The sequence below is a fragment of the Pinus tabuliformis genome, chromosome 9 (genome assembly GCF_031772625.1).
Source record: "Pinus tabuliformis cultivar Carrire ecotype Pingquan chromosome 9, CPIR1, whole genome shotgun sequence".
Taxonomy (NCBI): domain Eukaryota; kingdom Viridiplantae; phylum Streptophyta; class Pinopsida; order Pinales; family Pinaceae; genus Pinus; species Pinus tabuliformis.
In genome coordinates, this window is record NC_142307.1 from 282,073,936 (window position 1) to 282,093,189 (window position 19,254).

The following is a 19,254-nucleotide window of genomic DNA, read 5'->3' on the forward strand; positions in this document are numbered from 1 at the left end:
CTTGCCATCGATTCCTAGAAAAAGTCGAATAATGCCACATGCCTCTCTCAATAATTCGATTTACTGGTCACCTTGCACCCACCTGCAAGAATTTTGGAATTGTTTGATCGATCTGCTATTCTTGTCCCTCCTTGGATATTCTCTGACTGCCATTTGTAATGCTCTTACTTTTATTTGTCGCCTTCTAATCTTATCTCGTTTCAATGATGAATATAGTTGCTCTGCTCTCATCAACTTTCACTGGAAACCTGATATTGACCTCTTTTGAATCTAAACTTGTTTCAGATATTCCTGGTAAATAACTGGTTACATATCCTTAATGAAATCTCAAATATTCAACCATTGCAAGTAACACCACAAGCTTCTGAAAAACAACAAATCTTGAATCAAACTTCAACTTCTTCAGCCCTACATTAACTCTATCATATTTTTTTATAATTGGCAAACATTCATTGTTCATTTTTATATGTATTTTTCAGCATCTATTTCTGATAGGGAATTTTACCCTGTTTTCAGGAATCATGCCTTTCTATTTGACTTCTTTTATAGCAATCATATGGAATCCATTCTACTGTGTATATGGACATAAATCATGAATCTTCTAATAGTGATGAACTATTTTTTGAAGCTTCTACACAGAAAAAGTAACAGTTTTGAATATCAGAGGTATGATCTAAATTTCAGTTTCATAATTCCTCTATCCATGGAAGCTGTTAGCCCTTGCACATTATTTATACCTCATTTAGACTTCTGTTGTTTATACAATAGCCTTGGTTTTGCATTCAAACATACAAGTTCTGAATGCACAATTTGTAATGCAACTGTAACCCTTCAATGTTGAGTTTGTTCAAAAGCTTTTCTCGATTTCACCATATCAGAAGAAAATTTCAAATGCCCATTCCTTCAAGATGTGGTCAACTTGTGAGCCTTCTTGAGCTTAGTTCTAAAATTTATTTTCCTGCTAAAAGCTCCTTCCACTGGTTGGCCGAAGGTTTTAGCCTGACGGACTGCGTCTACAAGGGCTCTATTGACTTCTGCATACAGGCTTGTCACCAATCCAGGTTGACCTGCACGCGCTGTTCGACCAACTCTATGCAAAAAGTCTACTGTTGAAGTTGCAAACTCGGCCTGAATAATATGTGAAACATTTTGGATGCCAAGACCACGTGCAACAACATCAGTGCAAACCAACACCCCGCTTTCTCTTAAAAACTTTTAAAGTCTCTGCACGCTCCTCTGAAGAAGTCTCTCTATGATAACGCATACATTCAATACCATCTCTAAGCAATATTTTAGCCACTGAATCAACTAAATTTACAGTGTTTGCAAAAACCATTGTCCGCTTCACAATAGCAGTTGAATCTGAATGTTTAAATGCCCAACCCTCTTTTATTGAATTGATAAGTGTTTCAACTTGTGTCTCTACCATGACTTCTATCCAACGCTGCTCCAACCTTGGATTATGCCGGTGAAGGAAACTCCCACTCACCCAAGTGGCTTCTGGGTAGAGACGTTTCAACATGCCTCCTGCAATTTTCTTACCACTTTCAGGTAGAGTTGCAACAGCAAATATATATTGCTTACTCTGCTTGTATATTTTTCTTGACCGCAACCAATCCTTTTTTTTTATCAGGTCCATCAAGCTTCTCTTCACTGAGATCGTCTTTGTCATTAAATGCATCATGTAAATCTTCACTTTCTCCATCAGAGACCAAATTCAACTACTCATTTTCTTCTGGCTTGAAATCTATCCAAGACATGGAATCTACTTCACCTGAACCGTCAAACCCTGATTCCATTGCTTTTAGAGAGTTGTTTCTCTTCCAACCGAAACAGATTAATCAGATGTACAATTTGATTTTTGAAGCTTTCACACAAAATAATGTCTACCTCATCAAGTACCACACATTTTACATCTTGAACAAATTCTATGCGGCACCATCTCCTGGGATCAAAAGCAAAAAGCCAATTAAGCAGAGTACCTGGTGTTGAAATCAAAACATAAGCTTGAACAACAGGCCACCCCTGACTCCCACTGACTACCATCACTTTCAACAAAGGATCACCACAAGGACCATGGAGATTTCTATAAGACAAAATGCTCTTTTTAGTATGAAAGCCAAGCATCAACTTCAGGCACTACAACCTCAGGACAGCCTATAGGCTCGACATAGGAGAAAGCCTAGGAAAAGGAACCTGGACAACAGCATAAGGAATTGGATCAACACTCTGCCCCTTTGTACAAGTATCCACCATCTGTACTTTGAGATCACCAATGTTTCGATCATCTGCTAACATCTTCAGAAGGCCATCCCTAAACCTCGTTGCTTCCTAACAAATGAGCAATGCAGAAATCAGTATACTAGCATTACTCGCTGTGCATTTCCTTAACAGACACATAGGGTCCATGGACAGGTGTTTCCTCTTTCATAAAACAAAAATCTTTGCAGGGCTAATTACTTCAATGGGTGATGAACCTATCATCCTTAAATCAAACAACCTATCTTTAAAACAATCAGAGATGCAAAATTTGTTGCAGTCATGAAACTGTACTCTGTGAAATGTTGACATATTTCCCACAGAGAAGTTTAGAAGATTAGGGAAGTCCCTAGAATCCCACAGAATCAGTGAACCCATTTCCTCTCTACTCATAATAATGCTTAGCAGACATCCCGAAATATTTTGAATATGATTGCCCACAATTCTGTAGTCACTGACCACCATTTTATTCAGGCATTTACTAACTTTACGAAGAGCTTCTCCTAGTCTTCTGATCCATATCCATGTATAAGAGGTTTCGAAATTCGAATAAAACCTATTAAACTATAGCATGAGTTCTTCAATGCCCTTGTTCAAACTGTTACATCAATCAACAACATTGCTATACCCACATAAATCCTTAGTCTTTCCAATTGTTGAAACAACATAGATTAATATGGCAACACAGAATTTCGGGATTGCCTTTCGCACATACAACCCATAGACATCTAATGTAGGTAAACAGATAGACACAAGCTGATGAATTGAAAAGCTTGGAAAAGATGTAAATGACAGTAGATACTAAATGAACATCTATAAATCTTCAAGTAATTCCTCTTTAGAACCATGAGACCAGCAGCTGTAAACCAACCTTTCACCCGCAAAATCACTGTCAACAATGTACAATGCCCTCTGCACAGGATATCTCTTTCAACCAAAGCAGAGAAACGAGCTCACCATATGTTGAGATGAAGATTAGCAGCACGATAAAAAGGCTTCAAATGCTATGTTCTCTCCTTCCCCATCACAATCCAGCCACTGACATCTCCTAGCTTCCTCTGGATATTTCAATACCTAAACCGCTGCACAGGAGGGTCTTTGAGTCAATTACTCATTCGGTCACATCTTTTGATTTGGGAGCGATTTTTGGAGTGTAATATACCATTGGAAAGCTCTTTCCGAGCTTCTCCTGATGAATAGACTTATGACATGTTTTGTGCTAAATATCATGTGCAAAACATCTAACCAAACCAAACATAGTAAGAGCTCATGTTGATCCCTGGTGACAGGCTACGAAGACTGACTCTAACATTGGCTCCATTGGGGATGGCAGCTCCTTTGAGGTGTCAAGAATGCCACAGACCATGCCTCATCCATTGGGCAGTACGGTCAAATAGCTGCAAACTCAAAAAAACTCATACAAATCCAAATATACGCATACTGCAACCTCTACAAAACAAATACCGGAAACTGAAATGCTGCCTTTGGCAGCTTATTTATTTACAAATCTACCCTACTTTGTTGCAAAACCAATAGATCAAGTGATGTTGTAATGCCATATCAACCAATCAAGTAACTGTGACAATGATGCTATTTTTTTATAGTGTTTGAACCAGAAGATAGTTGGAAATTCTACCAACAATATATACCCATAGTACCTCTGGCTCTGTAAAAGGAAACCTAGTTTTTCTTTCAACTTAAAAATATATTCCATATATGCTGCTATGGGATCATAGAAGCCAGATTCTATCTGCTGCCCCAGCTCATTAACATATGCTCTTCGTTGAAGATTGTCACATCCTCGCTGTAAATCATAACATCCTTCAATCCAATCATCCAAGGGCAGCCTTATCTTTTCTTCTTTGGGAGGAGGGAGAGTTTCCAAGAACTGTTTAGGGTCTTTTAATTCATGTGATTTAATTTGAACATCCAATAATTCAATTTCATTTTCCAATCTTTCAACCACTAAGCCAAGAAAACAATATTTATTCTCAGGCGTGAGTCGACTGGATTTCAAACTAAGAAACAATGATGTTAGAAAACTCTAATAAATCTGAAATTTTTCAATCTCATCCCTTAAAATCAATAACATTTCACTAGATAACGGATTTGCCACATGCCCTATCATTGGTGATTACCATCAACGTTCTGAAAACTGGATTCTTTGGCAGTGAAGTCGAAGCTCAGGATCTTGAACATTGGAGTCATCAGGTAGATGATTTCAGCCTTCATATGTGTCTGACTATTGTCCACCATCAGCAATCAGATCTGCAACTTGAATGATCCTTCTCGGAGAAGATCTCTCACCTCTTCCCCAGTCGAGTCGCCACTATGTTAGGGCCTGGATCTACCTCGGGCTGAAGGAAGGCAAGTCTAGGGTAACATCAAACCACACTTAACCTGGTAGCTAGCCCTACCAGGTCGGGAGAGGGCTCTCTCTTTGTCAATTTCAATTAGGATATTGGTAATTAGGGCTTGAGATGACTGAATTTAATGTAGATTTGAGGCTAGGTATAGTAGCTCAGGGTTTCTGGTTTGATTTTTAGGTTTTGGTTGCTGGATCAATTGGAGAAGGCAGATAGGTCCGGGAAATCAACTCAGGGATACAGTCATGTTCTGTGGGGCGAGGTAGACAAGGGTTTATGTACTCAAAATGGATTGAGATGGTAGATTAAGACAACTGAGGAGTTGAGGAGGGCATAAAGAAACTATGAATCCTCTTCAAACAGTTGAAAACATTGAAAACCAAATGCATTCCCAAGACAAAGCACAACAGTGTATTTTTTCCATTCACCTTGATTCATTTAGTTTTAGAAGAGAAAGATGGATTTGGATACATATAAAACATAAGAAAAACTCATTACAAAGAAGAAACAATACATAAACTCACTGTCACAAGAATCCCACAAAAATAGCTGTGAAACCTGGTTTTATTCCTTGCCAAACTGCTGATACAAATGTTCAATGAGTGCCACCACTTCTACCAAAGTCCAACCTTTACAAACAACTAAGAGAAAACACAATATAGGCATCAAACAACTCATGCTAGTCATCAGGGGTATGAGTCAAGAAGTTGTTTCAACAACATCTAAACTAGGAACAAGAAAATAGGCAGTGGAACAGCTTGCCTCTAAAACTAAGGAAACTGATAAATTCAGTTCAAAACCACTTTTGATTTGATGTATCTACCCCATCAAGTTTTTTCCATCAATATTTACATCATATTACATCATTAACCATGTAAAATTTACCAAGACAAGAAGAAGAAGTCAACTGCTAAAGAAACTAGGCGAATTTTGGCTTTTAGGCAAAATTGACAAAAGTTTGCCTGATGCGCAACGCCCTGAGCCTGATGCGCAGTGCCACTTTAGGGACGCTTTTGGAGGCCTTCCACTCATCAAAATCAGGCCCAAGATAGCTTGTTGGAAATCTCTACCTATCTAGTTTCTGGAACACTTTGAATTTTCTAATTTGGAGTTGATTTTCCCCTTCAAACATCACTTCTCCGAAGACTGCTTCCTGTGGGTCCAAAAAGTGGCAGAGAGGGCATTTTTTGAGTATTTTTTGCCCTTTTGGTGGCCAAGATCTTCTACAAAATGGATGAAACCTTCTGGGTTTTCTTATTTTTTGATGCTGAATCCAAATCTATAATCCATTTGTCAATAGGATTCAATGCGCAACGCGCATCAACCGGAATTTCCTTTGTTTCTATTTTCAAAAATGCAAAATGACAAAAAATTTCCAAAATTTCCTCAAATTTGGTAAGAGGCAACCTCATTAAGTGCTTTGTTGAGCTAATGAAGCTTCAACCAAGATTTTCAGTTTATCATGCTCTTTCTTGTTCCTCAAAACTCTTCTTAGCTTGACTATTAGCCTCTTTACCCTTGTTTTGCAAATCTTGTTCTGAGTTAAGTAATGATAGGCCATATGGCACAACATTCTCTTCTCTTTGTTGGCTTTCTCAAGCAACTTCTCAAGGTGAATGTTCACCCTTTCCGACCATTTCTCTCTATCATTCTCAATTTTTTTCTCAAGGGAGTTCATCTCGATCTTTGTTTTCTTTGCCTCTTGCCTAACTCTTCTAATCATCTGTAGCTCCATAATAGCTTGCTTATCTATCAATTGTTTGTTTTCCTGCTCAAGATAGTTAATGGTCCATTTGGCCATCTCAAGGTTAAGTGACAAGGCTTGTATTTCAACCTCCTTCTCTTTGATAATCATGTCCTTGATTCTTGAGCCTTGAGAGCCCAAGTCAGTGACACCCTCCTCAATCAAAGTAAGCTCTCTGTCTTGCCCTTCAGTATGGCTCTCCTCATGCATCTTTTGCTTCCCTTTGTCTCTGCTCTTTGACTGCTGGCCAACCTGTATAGCTGGAGAAGAAGGCAAAGCCCTGGTGAAGATAGCATTTGCCTGTGGTCTGGTGAAGAAAATGAGACCCCTTCCACCCCCGGTGGAGATAGTACTCGCCTGGTAGCAACAAAAAGCTTCCTTATGCCTCTCTCATAGGTGACAAACACAGGAACCTCCTCTGTTTTATTTGCAGGCTCCTTTTTTTGCCCGGAAGGTTCACCTTCCTCTTGGGGATCTGAAAATATTTGAGGCCCCTTGAAGCACTCCTGGGCAATGAAAGTTTCCCAGGGCATTCCAAACTGAGTGAGCTGATGCAAAACAATAATTTTGATGACAGAAAAATGATAAATTATATTGAGTTGCTGTGGATATGGTTTTCCCTTTGCAATCACTGTCATCCTCTCTATGTTTTTGCATATAAAATAAGGGATGCTCATCATTCTGAACCTAGTGAAGTGCATGAGAAATCTGATGTGGTAGGCATAAAGTCTAGAGAACCTACCCTCACATGTAAAGTATTTAATGATAAGTTTCATGAGTGGAACATACCGGTCCTCCAGGTATTTAAAAGGAAACACCCTGCTGAGTTTGCCATGGTACTTGGCCTTGATATAAGGCTCATAATGCTGCTTACTAATATTTTGCCTTTTGTTCCACTTTTCCCCTACATCTGGAATTCTTGTGGCCTCTGCAAATGATAATGGGTGAAAGAGTGAAGTTTATCCCAATAAGATGTACCATATTGTTATCCATGTTTATCACAAACTGCCTTGCTAACTCATGGTGAAATTTGACCCTCTCAACCATTTCACAGAACTCAAAACATGACTGATATCTGAAACATGTGGTGGCTAGTGGGAAAGCAAGGAGTTCACTCATGCTGATAGGTTCCTCCCTGATGATTTTTCCACCTTTGTGAGGCTTCCTGGACTGCACATTTCTCTCTCTGGTCACTAGGAGTGTCTTCTTCAAAATCATACTCATTGTCCCTCTCCATGTTTGTCTCTCTTAGGATGGTTTGATGAATGGTGGATAATCGAGTTAGAGGAAGATGAGTATGAAGAGATTTATAAAAGGGAAATAGTGATGGGGGTAAGTGGGGTTTATATCGGATCTAGGGTTTGATGGAGGGAGTTTAGGGTTTGATAAAGGGGTTAATTTTAATAGGGAAAAGGGGAAAGGGAATATGAGTGAAGTGAGATAGGATTAAAAGGGTAGGTTTAGGGCATGTGAAAATGGGAATATTGAGACAAGGAAGAAGATTTTGCAGTGGTGACAAATAAGATAGGAAAACACACTAGGGTTTTGAGTCTTAGGAGATGAAAATATAATTGAAGCATAAAAAACCCTACCTAGGCTCCAAATTAAGTGTACTTACTTGTTAAGAAGGAAAATGAAGCATTTGGGAGGATTTGAGATGAATTTGTTTGGTTTTGAAGCCTCATTGGCCAATGTGCAGTGCACTGAGCCCAATGCGCAACGCCTGCCTGATGCGCAACACTGACCCTCTGATGCGCACCGCCAGGCAGGTTTGCACCAGATTTGCAATTTTCCTCCTGTTTTGCACACTCTTCCCTCAAAACGTGATTTTGGCTCTCCACTTGGCTTTTTTCACAATAGAATGACTTCCTATCATGATTTTGATTTTATACACCTTACATTTTAATTTTTGTTCATTTCCAACCCACTTTTCTAATGTCTTAGTCACTTTTATAAATACTCTGCTTTTCAGTTTGAAATTTGACCTTTTTCTGAGCAACTTGATGAACTGATGTAGGATACTTTTTCTTTTACAATAGCATGAGTTGGCAAGGAGACCCGGAACAGCTCCTGAGTGCTTATTACATGTAAAAATAATTGAATTTATATGAAAATCATTAAAATAGAAAAATACTCTGCTTTCACCTCAAAACAGAGTTTTGAGGTGAAAAAGATTTATTAAGCATACCAGAAGTAAACTTAGGACTTTATGAACCTTCATGTGCATGTTGACCTCTTTATTTGAGCATGCTTGACAAACCCTAAGACGTAATGGGACTAAACCCTAGGACTAGTTGTTATACATGAAATGAAACAGGATGACTATGAATGACTAAAAAAAATTTGTAAACAGGTCAGCAGGTGGATGTCATGAGGGAAACTAACATGAAACCACTACCATCAATTGATCTATGACCCAATGGAATGCAGTTGATCGAATGACACACCTAATATGCATGCAAAAGAGCAATTTGATCACCGATGGAAGTGTGATCACCGATGGAAGTGTGAAGACACTGACACTAACACAGTTGACGAATTCGATGTTTGCAAGAGTCACAAAGGTTTGTAGTGTTTACATAGAAAATGAGCGAGAAAGGGAAAAAGAGGTTTCGTGGCCTTTTATAGAACAATGGTTATTTTTGGTGGGTTCATTTATGAATGAACAGTTGACGGTTTTTCAGTTAAGCGGGGAGGTGGTTTCCGAGGCCATTGCACCGCTTTTGTGGAGGGGGCGGTATTTAGGAGGGGTCACCCGATCTACTCCAATGCTTGACACGTAGCAGTCGGGGGGTCGGAGAAAACCACTTTATCGAGCGGGTAAAGGTCGGCGATCGGTCTCGACCAATATGGATGTGGCCATCGGATGAGGGAGGTGATGATCAGACAGGAGTTGGGTCAGGGAAATGCAAGGGCGATAAAGCACAGGCTTTCGAGGGGGCCTAGGGCTTTAATCGTTGGCGGTTTGTTATTAGATTAGGATTTAATCACTGGATTAGCAGATCAGGTGGGGCTAAATGATGGGATTAATACATTTTGTCAGGATATGGGGTAAAAGGTATAATTTATATTAAAACTAGGGGTTGGGATATTTAGTTATGGGAATTAATTTAATCTGGGATAAAGGAATTTTAGGAATTATATAATTAAATTAAAAAATTAATATGAAGTGAATGAGCGCAGTGGGTAATATCCATTAATCATAATGTAACATGCAATATTTGCGTGCTTTACATACACTTAATACTTAGGATAAAATTCTTTTGTGGGGTTTGAATGAAATATGATTTAATATGGGGGGTTTTTACTTTTCCTAGGCAAAAGAAATTCATCCTTGGGAAAAGGGGTTTTATGAAGGGGAATGAATTGTATGAAAGGAAGTTTAACACTTTATATCCTTAAGTCATCAAGCCGAGGATCCGGTCCCACCAAAAGTCAGAGAAATGCTTTGAGCCTCTTTGACTTAAAGGATTTGAGTGCTAGAACTTGCTTGTGCATGTAGAAATTATTGAGTAAAAGGGGTGAAAAAGAATGAAGGGGAATTAATTAATTGAACATGTTAACCATTGCTTTTTCCTTGTCAAGTGCTCCTGTACTTTAAAACATATAATCAAGCATAACAAATGTGCTTTTATCCAATCAACTTTGTAGTTGTGCAACCTTTCCACTACTTACACATTACTTACCCTACCATTTTTTCTTCATTTTATTTGGGTGCATTTAGGCTAACAGATCCTTATTACTCATTTTTCTTTTGAAAAGTAAACTATCTAATTCTAACCTTATATCATCCAAGGGCTCAGATTAAACTGATGAGCCCCTTTTATTATCTCTACCTATCTAATGATCTACCAAGATTAAGTTGTTTGGTCAGATTTTATTTTCTATCTATAAACATAAAATTGAAAACATGAAATAGCCAAGGTTAAATAGTTTGAATATAATGGATTGTGGCATGAGTAAAAAGCTTCACACAATCATTATTATGCATAAAAGTAAATAATAGTGGCATTTAGACTCGCACACTTTCATGGTCTCTTTTTGTTTTTGGGGTTCATTTATTTTCATTTTTTGACCTTTTACTATTCTTTTTGTCCTTTGATTTTTCTTTTAGGACATACCCTCTTTACATTTTTAATTTATTAATATGGACTACATTTTCAGAAAGCAAAGGTATGTACAATATTACAAGGCTTAAATCTAACCAATTCAAACTTATGATTCTATCGCTATAGGACTCTAACAGTAAGTACTCTCAAGTCTGTGCTACTGGGAGGGTCATTGGCATCCTGAAGAAGAGAGGAGGCCACCGACTCCCGAATAGAATTCTTGACCTTTGAGAGGGTGATTTCCTCCTGTGATGAAGTACCCAGAATATTCTAGCATTGCATTCCTTCCAGAGCGCCCAACAAACAATGCCATTTCGAGATCATCTCTGTTAACCAGAGGATAGTGGGAGAAGAAAGAATGCCAGTTAGAGATGGTGTTGAGGATGGAGGAGGGATCCTGATCCTATCCTTTAAAGACCAAATTAACCTAATCCCATAGTTTAGTCGCATAGGGACATTCATTCAGAAGGTGATTTGAAGTTTCTTCTTCTTGCTAACATAGATGGCATCTGGAAGTTCCAATAAAACCCTTTTTTCAGAGGTTTTTCCAAGTTAGAATTTTCCTGTGCAAGACAAGCCAGAGGAAATGGAAATTTTTGGCCAATGTCTTCTATCCCACATTGATTTCCATTTGGGGTATGGTTGGATTTGATCATCTTGAGCTATGTATATGTATGCTTCCTTTATGTTGAAGTGCACTGTTGGGTTTTGGCCCCAACAGATCTTGTTTGTCTCTTTTGTAGTTTTATTGATAGCTCAAACCAAACCCAAGGTTTGATGGGGGGAACCCAGTCTTTCTAATCAATCCATTCTCTCTAGATATTCTCTTTTGTGCTTGGTTTCCAATAGTGATAGACCCTGCTCCAGCCCTTGTTTTACATCTCATACTTAAAAAATTGATATTGATCCTTCTCAAGTTATAGCCTTTGCTATTAGGCATCTTCCCAGAAGAGTGCCTTGTCCCCATTCCCAATCTCCAAGAAGCTATGTTTTTGTATGATAGCCTGATTCTTCCATGCTTGATTCTAGATTACCAAACCTTTGATGCTGCCATTGAGCCTTATTATTTTCTCCTACGAGTGGGCGGGAGTGTATTTTTCCTTCCGTAGGATACCACAGGGAGAATTGAGATTTGCTAACCATCTCCATAGATTTTTGTCACTCGAGTCCTTCCCTAGGAGCTCAATGTCCCTAAGCCCAAGGCCACCATATTTTTTGGGCCTACACATTTTTTCCCATGCTACTAGAGCTCATTTATTCTTTTTCTATGTTCCTCTCCATAATAAGTTCCTTTGCAGATTCCTAATTGTGCTGGAGATCGCTTTTGGGGCAGCCAAAGCTGAGTATAAGTAGTGTAGGATCACCTGTAAAGCTGATTTTACAAGAACCAAATGGCCTACCAAATTTAACGGTCGAATGGTCCAATTTTCCAGCCTCTTTTCTAATTTATTTATCAATTCTTCCTTAGTGACATGGGCCAGTGACATGTCTATGAGGGGAACCCCTAGATATTTGGAGGGGAGAGTACTTATGGGAAAATCAAGGATTCTAAAAATGTTTCTACAAATGGGCAGAGGAGTACTAAAGAAGAATAGTTTAGATTTTTCTTGTTTAATGGAGGTGCCAAAGGCCGCAGAGAAGTAAAAAATAATGGTCTTGAAGGAGGAAGCTTCTTTGGTAGTCGAGAGACCCATTAGCAAGGTTTCATCCAAAATTTGTTGGTGTGTGGAAGGAGGAGCTAAAGCATGACGCTTGAGACCTGATAGATCATTGGCAGATAAGGCCACAGTTATGGATCGACTGAGCCCTTCAACCATTATGACAAAGAGAAAGGGAGAGATTGGGTCCCCCTGCCTAATGCCTCTTGAGGGGTGGAAAGGCTGAGAGGGGGAAAAATTCAGGAGGATGGAGAAGAATGCACCAGACACCATCACCATGATCCATTTGATACTCTCTTTGTGGAACCCATAAGCTGCAAGAACTGCTCTCATGTAGGCCCAACTTATTTTGTCAAAGGCCTTAGACATATCTAATTGGATCATCATACCCGGTTTCTTTTGCATATTGAGAGAGTGGATTAGCTCATGTGAGAGGATGATACTATCCATTATTTGTCGACCTTCCACATAGCCTGATTGATGATGTGAGATGAGAAGAGGCAAGAAGGATTTCAGACGATTGGCCAAGACTTTGGAGATGATTTTATAAATGAAATTGCAGAGGGCTATGGGACAAAACTTATCCGGGGAGTCCGTTGAATCACCCTTGGGAATTAGAGTGAGAAAGGTGGCATTGAGGGCTTTTAGGACAGACTTTTGGATTTTGGATTCTTCTACTAGGGCATGGACATCATTTTTTAGGATTGGCCAACAGACTTTGTAGAAATCAATGGTAAACCCATCCGGTCTAGGTGCTTTCCCGTTGGGCATGCTCATCACTACATCCTCCACTTCCTGAAGTGAAACTTTTCTAAGAATCATTTTGTTATGGTCCTTGGTGAGGATCTTGGGAATGTGTTTGGTAAATTTGTTTATGTCCTCTGCCTGATTGTTCCTTGGCTCCTTAAGGAGAGAGCTGAAGTACTAAGTTAGCTCTTATTCCATATCTTCCTGAGAATGAATGAGGTGTCCCTCTTGGTTCTTTAGAGTCAGAATTCTGTTATTCCTTCTATGCTAGATCATCGATTTGTGGAAGAAAGCAGTGTTCCTTTCCCCTCATTTTAGCTAGTTTATTCTGGATTTTTGTTGCCATCGCTTCTCTTATTGAGTGGTTCTTTCCTCCCATATTTGTTGTAATTTTTACTCTTCTTGTTTGTTGCGGCCTGTGATACATTCTTCAATGATATGGTGCTGGAGAAGCACCATTTTTTTTTTTCGTGGTGATGTTGCCGAATGTTTCTCTATTCCATTTTTTTATTTCCTTAGTTTTTGTTGAGAGGTGTACATGTTGTTACCAGATTTGGTTGTAGATTTATTCCACCATTGCCTCATTTTGCCCAGGAAATCCGAGTGATCCAACCAAAAGGCCTTGAATCTAAACTGATTATTATTGGGACCATTAGAGATATGAGACTTAAGAGAGATTGGCTAACGATCGAATCTAGCTTGTGGAAGAATACGAGCTTGTGTTTCCCAAGAGGAGAGGTATGCATCCTCTAAGAGGAGTAAACGATCTAGCCTGGAAGATATTTGTCATTCTCCTCCTCTTCTATTGTTTAAAGTGAAAGTACCATTTCTTGTTGGGATGTCGATGAGATTGAGGCTTTCAATAGTTGATAGAAAGGCTTCTGAGTCCTTGTCCAGTTTCCAGACTCCTCCCCTTTTTCCCCCAGATTCGTGATCATATTGAAGTCCCCAGCAATGATTTTGTAAGGTGTGTGAATGGAATCCATCAAATTAGAGATACAATGTAGCATCTTGATTCGATCACTCACCTTATGGGGGGCATAGATATTAGTAATACAGATGTTGTCATTAGAGCCTATAATTTTCAAGATCGAAGTAATAGAGTGATCGGTTGTCATAGAGGAGATGAGGTCGAACTTCGAGCTTTTCCATAAGGTCATGATTCCTCCTGCAGATCCTATGGCTGAGTTGGTTACGTAGCTATAATTCTTGGAGAGGAGAGTGAGCCGATTCAAGTTTACTTTCTTGAATCAGAAAGGATTCTACTTTTCAAGATTCTTTTCTTTCCAGGACCATTAAGTCCTCTTATATTCCAAGAAATGCAATTCATAGGTAAGGAGAGGGGGTTAGGGCTATAGCTTTTACCTTTCCTTCATTGATGAGCTTGGCACCCAGTTCTTGGAGGAGTTGGCTAGTAGTCTTTCTACCTCCTTTTTAGCTTGGTCCTTTTGAGTTGTACCCTCCCATTGGAATGTTTGCCATGATGCCTTTATATGTGTTGTTTTCCAGTGAGGGGTGAACTGCACTATGTTTTAGTTCCTCTTGGAGGAGGTAAGCTCCTTATATTTTTTGAAGTTGATGTTCTCGGATTTCTTCTATTCCATTTATCTTCCATTCTTCTGCTATGCATGCCAGGTCTACCCCTTCCAATGCTTCTTTAATAGCACTTTCCATAGAGGTTTCCTTAGTCCCTATTTTTTCCAATTTGGTATCCTCTTGTGTGTGCTCGTTTTCCCTGTTTCTATGATCTCCTTCTCTATCTTCTTGTTCCCCATTTTCTTTCATCTACTCCTCTTCTCCTAATTCATCTCCTGTCCGGTAATTTGAATCTGACTATTATTGTGTGTTAACCAAGGCATCGAAGTGGTTCTAATTTACTTCCATTTGTTGATCCTTCTTAGGATTATTATTTTTTTTCCTACTATTCTTGTTCCTAATGTTGACTCTGGTGAAGCCTTTGCTGTCCTTTTTCTTGCTTGCATGTTCAACGTTTTGAGGTGTTTTGTTTAGATGAAAGTCTCTAAAGAGATAGCCATGTTCATGTCACTTCCTACACCTGGAGGGGATGTGTTCATAATCTATACTTTGTAGCTATACTTCATCCCTCAAGATTAGTTTTATTGCTTCTTGGGAGGGCTCCAAAGACATCTATATACACGCAAATTCTAGCACAGGTTACATAGTGTCCGTTTATGGTGCCTTCAGACATTTTTATGTACTCCCCCAATTAGTCTCCTATGCCTTTTAGGACCAAGGGAGCCCAATAATCCATTAGTAAGGAATAGAGGCGCACCCAGACCAAGACTCTTATGAAGTCCTCCTTCTTTGGAGTGAATTTTTCCTTCCAAAATATCATGTATAGGCTTGCTGAATTGAAGAAGTAAGGACCTCCTTCAAAAATTATGTCTCTGTCTTCTAAGAGGTCGAAGATTATTGTGAAGAATACTTTGGATCCCAACTGGAGTTTGATTTCTCCCCTAGGTGTCCATTTGTTTTGTATCCACCAATTCAGGGCTTTTTTTGTCGGCCAAATTCCCATGAATTTGCATATGACTGCATGTTCTTGCATATATTCTATGTAAACCACTACTCTTGAGTCCTGGATTTCCAGATCTAGAATTTTCTTGGCTATTGGGTTGCAGTTACTCATTTTTTTTGTTCCTCTTTCTACACCTGACCTTTTACTATGGTTGCCTCTGTTGAAGAGGGGATGACAGAGGTGGTGTCATTTTCTAAGTGAATCTCTTTATTTTTCCTTTTCTCCTGTCTTGATTCTATGCTTTCAGTTTCTCTCTTGAGGATCAGAAGGCTATGCTGGAGGCCAACATACTGAAGAAGGAGGCTTGGTCCAAAGGGTGACCAATTATAATGTCTTTGAAAGAGAGAGCATTGTGGCTTGAGTTCATCTCTACCATGGGGAGGGGGTGAGGGGCGTCGATAGATGAGCTAGGCATGCTAGATGTGGCCATTGCAGGAGCCGAAGGGTTTGGCTAGGTTATGAGTTGACTGCATGCAAGCTTCATCTCCCATTGTATCATGGCCACCCCAGTGAAATTACTAATGTTATGTTCCCCTATGATATTTTATTTCTCTGTTATGGATGTCAAACCAGGGATGATAGATTTTAATTTTCAAGAAATTTTCTTGAAATTTTTATGGGAAGGAAAGAAAATTGAATTAATGGGAATTGCAAGGAAACCAAGGAAGATAATAATCTTAAATGGGATGACAAAGATTTTGAAGAAAGAAAAACGAGACATAGTTGCACAATTAATGTCACTAGATGTTCAAACAACGAAATCATATATTTATCCATATCTCAAAAGAATATTGGAAAACCCAAGGTCCTCCCATTTATTCTTGTTCATGATCATGCTATTTGTTGAACCCTAAAATTGTCTTTTTGACCACTTTCTTACATTCCATTTTCCTTCTTTTTTACTCTAATAACTCTAAATTGGGAATCAGTTTACAAGTTCTATGGCATAGTAGGTATCTAATAATATTTTGTTTCATAAGTGTCATTTCTATTTATTATTTAAATTAATATCTTCATGAGCTACTGAATTGCACCAGTTATGCAACTAGTGACTGATTATGCATCAAAATCAAAGGTTTGACAGGTTCCGAAGCTTCAACTGAGGAACGAGACATATGGACAGGTTAAAAATAGATGGCACAAGGAAGGCACCGTAGTAGTCTGTCAAAGCGAAATTCAAACAACAAAGAAGGTGAACTAGGCGAGTGAGATGTAGATTTTTAGCCTCATGATTTGTTGTGTTAATAGTAAATCATGAGAGGATCATGCTATCTTATCTTTCAATGTTAATTTTAGCTAGTGTCAATTAACATAAGCCATAATACTTTGAAACATTTAATACGTAGGAGTTTTATAAATATGCCTCTCTGCATAGCAGACGTAGACTTGGATTTTTTGTTATAAACACTTTGTTTTCTATATAAACTTTGTTTCATTTTTATTTCTCTCTTGTGCGATTCTAATACGTGCTTAATCATATTTTGAAGGCATCATATTGATCCATGCTTTTTGTAGGAGGGATCCCTTGAGATAGTAAGGTTTCCTTTCAATTACAATTTAGTATTTCGTTATGTATTGTTTGTACGATTCTGTTAGCTTAAATTTTGACTTTAAATATGATTTTAAGATTGTTTTATGGAAAGTTCATCTAATCATTTTTAATTTTGAGTGAAGCGAGATCTCTTGTGCACATAGACAGAGCATAAGTTTACATGGATCAATAACATAGCTTTACATTGCAGTTATATAGATAGGATTTTAATTTGTGGAGATAATCCTTCTTTTTTTCAAGATTAGATTCATTTACAATGTTAAGGTTTCATGTAAAGAAAGTGTGGTTTTGATTTAAAGCAAGCCCTACTTTCATTAAAACCAAATGCGTGTGTGATTTCATTTAAATAAAGAGTGTGTGTGTGAATCCATTCCAAGAAAAGTGTATGTGTGATTTCATTTAGAAGAAAAGTTTGTGTTCAATTTTACTTTGAGAAAGTGTGAAGCAAGTGTGTTTTTCATTTCAAGAAGACTATGACCTTTCTTTTAAGAAAGCAATAGAATCAATTTATTTTTTATGAGTGATTTAATTACTTACATAGCTGTTAGAGAAACATGTGCATTTCGATATCTCATATAAACTTAGGAATTTTTTGAGTAGCACATATAGTGCACATACATTTCATGAGTATACTAGCCCTGGTTGATAGTTCATGTCAATAAATTAACAATCATTAAAGTACCAAATATTTGGCTTCATTTTCGGGGAGTGTATATAGGAGTCTTTTTCTTTTTCTTTTCATTAAAAAAAATTATATGCATAGGGAAAGAGATTATAGAAGTAGATTTGTAAGTAGAGGTATGAGTTTGATTCCAACATCATCACTCACCCCACCATGGCCTCGTAATGCCACACCATCCACCTAAACTCATATTCCATCAATTGTAGGCAGACATAGACTTCTTGAGGTACTTACATCTAAAATCAAACATAAAGATTCGCCAACTTCCACTTCCTCTACTAAAGTTGTAGTAGAAGAAGAAGATCCTACATCCCCAACAGAAGAGTAATTTTGCTATCTTCAACTGGAGAACAAATTCTAGGAGAAGAACTAGAGGTCCATATTGAAGAGGAAGAAGAAGAAACCTATTTTAAATTCCATTGATAGAAGAACCAAAGGAGCTATAGAGGAACTAGAAAGTCTAATTTTGGAACCTTACATTAGTTCCAAGGAATCTACAATGGCGAGAGAAGGGGAGGAAAGTACATAATGTGAATGGTGAATAACCTAGGATTGGAGGTGGAAGAGGAGGAAATAGAGGAGATGGAAGAGGTGGAGGAAGAGGAAGAGGAGGAGGTAGAGGAGATCCAGAACCTTTTGTATTTCCCATCGTTGATGAAGACACCACAACAAAATGAAAAATATCTCACTCTCCATCCTTCCCAAATTTTCATGGATTAAGAAATGAGGATCCTCAAACATTTTTCTTTGAGTTTGGAGTCTTATGTAGATCATATGACTACTTGCTTGAATACTCAAAATTTGAAATTGTTTCCAGCCAAAGGATGCAACATTACAAAGTGGTTAAATGGGCTTAGGAGTACATTCTATAAGAACGTGGGAACAAATGAAAACTGGATTCTTAGAGAAAATACAAGGATTATTGTATGCCCCATAACCATATGAAGTCTTTAAAATGACGAAAAAGAAGAAGAAAATCTTAAAGATTTTGCTGAAAGATTTTCTTATAATGTAAAAAGGGCTAAAATGCATAATCTAGATGAAGAAACTTTGAAAGCTCTCTTACTAAAATCTATCAGAGATGAGTGTGTCGATCTTCTCAATTTGATGGGTAAAGGAGATATTTCTAAGTTATCATTTTGAGATATTTGTGAGTTATTCATACACATTTCAAGAGGAAAGGCAAGAACTAGGAAAAATCCAAGAGATCATGCTATGTCTACGATTAATAAATCTACAACTAGGATAGTAAGTAGGCTAAATAGGAGATTTCCTTGACAAAAATTAAAATATATTTTAGGGAGTCTTAGTGAACAAATAGATAACCTTAAAGTACAAAACAAACAAAAGGATGAAAATGCTACATTTTCTATCTTTTGTCCAAAATGTAGAAATAAGAATGCTTTGAGAGAATGCCCTCTTGAATTAAAAAGTGTATAAACCTACGTTATATGTGCAGAAATCACAAGACAAAGGAATGTCCTTCAATATCGGGTCTTAAAAATGTCAAAAATCAAGAGGAAATAATGCCAAATCAAGTAAAAATGTCTTTGTTATATTTCCAAAAGGCCATGGAAAAATCTACAATCAAATATGAC

At 38.1% G+C, this 19,254-nt stretch overlaps 1 pseudogene; it reads right to left on the minus strand.

Moving 5' to 3' along the window:
* Positions 1 to 833: 833 nt before the first annotated feature.
* The window catches only part of LOC149148274 (DEAD-box ATP-dependent RNA helicase 22-like), a 60,299-nt pseudogene continuing 41,878 nt past the window's right edge, over positions 834 to 19,254 (minus strand).